This window comes from Oncorhynchus keta, chromosome 37 (assembly GCF_023373465.1).
Source record: "Oncorhynchus keta strain PuntledgeMale-10-30-2019 chromosome 37, Oket_V2, whole genome shotgun sequence".
Taxonomy (NCBI): Eukaryota; Metazoa; Chordata; class Actinopteri; order Salmoniformes; family Salmonidae; genus Oncorhynchus; species Oncorhynchus keta.
Genome location: NC_068457.1, coordinates 9,125,088 through 9,128,092, shown reverse-complemented (window position 1 = coordinate 9,128,092; position 3,005 = coordinate 9,125,088). Strand labels below are relative to the sequence as shown.

At 38.5% G+C, this 3,005-nt stretch overlaps 1 protein-coding gene across 4 annotated transcripts in view; it reads right to left on the bottom strand.

Annotated features, from left to right (window-relative positions):
- Window positions 1–1,188: 1,188 nt before the first annotated feature.
- The window catches only part of LOC118370158 (glycogen synthase kinase-3 beta-like), a 56,761-nt gene continuing 54,944 nt past the window's right edge, over window positions 1,189–3,005 (bottom strand). For all 4 annotated transcript variants that reach the window (XM_052499074.1, XM_052499076.1, XM_052499075.1 and 1 more), the window contains exon 11: window positions 1,189–3,005. This exon is cut by the window's right edge and continues 2,382 nt beyond it. The gene's annotated coding sequence lies outside the window, so the exon portion shown is untranslated.

Sequence of the window (3,005 nt, the reverse complement as noted above, 5' to 3'; positions counted from 1 at the left end):
TCTGACATTTCACGTTCTTAAAATAAAGTGGTGATCCTAACTGACCTAAGACAGGAAATTTGTACTGGGATTAAATGTCAGGAATTGTGAAAAACTGAGTTTAAATGTATTTGGTCAAGGTGTTAAACTTCCAACGTCAACTGTATAATCAAGTTGTAAACATCTACATTAGGCCTATTATACCATAAGCCATGAACTGGTGCAGGGAAATTTTGGGCTCAAAAGAAGCACATCATTCAGGTCCATGGAGTAGACTACTTTAGATTCCAACTGTGTTTTGTATTTTTGTTTATATGCCTGGGTTTTGTGACTGCGATGCTACAAATATTTACCACCCATAGAGCGGGGTGCCACTAGTGTCTAAATATGAGGGCATGCAGTTCAACACAGGTAGGTCACATTGGGTGTGTTCGTAAATTCACTCTGGCTATCTATTCCAATTTCAGAGCACTTTCGTCTGTGTGCCAGAGCGCAGAATAACTGATGAATTTACAAAACGCGCAACACCTGCAACTTTATTCGATTGTTATCAGCGGCAGTCTGTCACTTGTACATTTTTTAAGAACCGAAATGTCCACTCTTTTGTATTGAACAGACCACTGAAGAAGCAGTACTGTTAAAAGGACGTCATTTTGTATCCAGAACCATCCAAATCAACTGTGTTCAGCAGTTCCTCAAATCCAGAAACACCTGTAGTTCTTTAATAAATTAATGATTCAAAAACATTTTATGTACATTTTTCAGGTGGATGTGTAAATACTGCAGAAAGGTAGAGGAATTTAAGGGAACAAGGTAATGTACTTGTCAAATCTGAAAATGAAATGTATTTTGTTCATTTGAAATGTATTTCATGTTAATCCCTATCTTAAAAATGGGAAATGTAGTCCAACTATGTATATTATAATACCATAAGCCACAACCCGGGGTAGATGTGCATCTTGTGGGCTCAAAGGAAGCGTGTCGCCAGGACCACGGGATAGGCTACTTTCTACTGGAACGCAACCAACTTTGAGCTAACAGGGTCATGCTCAGTAGGGAACGTAGCAACAAATGTTTTTCAACGGAATAACAAATGCGTGCCTTCTCATACAAGTAACCCAGTTTCAATGTTCTCTCTGTTCTAAAACACAGCCCAGGTAGCATATGAGAACAAAACCAGGACAACAAAAACATGACACAACAAGTGTGTTCATTTCCAGGCTAATCTACTGTTTATTTAATGCAAATTACAGTACCAGGTAACTATTTCTCTGAACCAAGTCACAGACAGAAATATTTACAGGGAGAGGGGACATTAAGCATACCTTCACAGAACAAAAGGTTTATATTCAAAATGAAATCAAAATTTCAGTCACAGAGGCATTCAAGTAGTAGTAATGATATAGTTTTTTTCTGTTGTAAATTGAAGATAACCCAGACCTTTTTTTTTTTATACATATAATTTTTTTTTAAACATCGTTTTGTACATATGTTAACCTTAAAGTCACAAGTGGTAACATTGTTTGTTTTACAGGCCAGATGATTGGATAGCAACACATTTACGGATGCAAATATTACAAGCAAGCATTCAAATATGTGCTTAAAACATTTTAAATTAAAAAACATGAAGGATTGGTGCTACATGACATCTCTCCCAGAGTGCTGTTGAGAAAGTGGACACAAATCCTACAGACAAATTGTTTATTGCCATAGCTGAGAAAGTAATACTGAATACGACAAAGACTCCTCCTCCCCCCCCCCTAGAACCGTGTGGGGTTGTATGCGCATCTCTCATAAAACCATAAAAACACATTTTAAAACCCCAAACCTTCCTGGAAAGAGAATGATTTTCTCAGACAATTTAAAAAGACAATGAGAAAGTCAAAGACACAGACAATCGTACAAAAAGAAACGTGATGTGATGAGTGTGGTCTGTGTGACAACTGGCTAGTGCAGTGAATTGTGGTACATGTAAGATCAGAGAGGTGGAAAGGGGAAGTCAACAGCACCCCAGGAAGGAATAGGGTGAAGTTGCCCTGTACGCTGGTCTTGAGTCAGTTTTGCGTTTTCCCCACTATGGTTAGGATTTCGGGAGGCCAAGCTGATCCTAGATCTGTGCGTAAGGGCAAATTCACACCACAACCTCCAGGTAGGACCATGGAGGGAGGGGACATGGGGAAGAGCGGAGAGAATGAGTGGAAGCAAAGGCACTCCAACCTATAGATACACTATACACTACTGGTTATTCTTACAATGATACAGCTGGCACCTACTGTACAGTTGAGATTGAACGATATGGCTGGAGGAAAAAAAACAAAGCTGATCTAGTTTGACTACACTAACTTTTAACCTGAATGGTTTTTTTAAACATTTTGTATTCTTCTTTATATCATTCATTTTTGTTGTTTTTGCTCATTAACAGTTCTTGGGTCTGCCTATTTACATACATACCACAGGAAGACACACACGTAAGCCAGTTTGGTGAAGAGCATCTACAAACATAAATACAAACACATTTGTGTGTACTTTTTGTATAGGTCTTCAAAGTGTTGAGGGATGGGATGGCAGGACTTTCAGTTGTTAATGAAGAGCAGGAAAGGGTGAAGTCAGAATGAGGAAGGACTTCCAACAGTGGTTTAAAATGACATGGGGGCTGCGTCTCAAATGACACCCTATTCCCTACTACTTTTGCCCAGAGCTACAGTGAAGGGGAAAAAAGCATTTGATCCCCTGCTGATTTTGTATATTTGCCCACTGACAAAGAAATTATCCATCTATAATTTTAATGGTAGTTTTATTTGAACAATGAGACAGAATAACAAAAAAAAATCCAGAAAAACACACGTTGTAAATTGATTTGCATTTTAATGAGGGAAATAAGTATTTGACCCCCTCTCAATCAGAAAGATTTCTGGCTCCCAGGTGTCTTTTATACAGGTAAAGAGCTGAGATTAGGAGCACACTCTTAAAGGGAGTGCTCCTAATCTCAGTTTGTTACCTGTATAAAACACACCTGTCCACAGAAG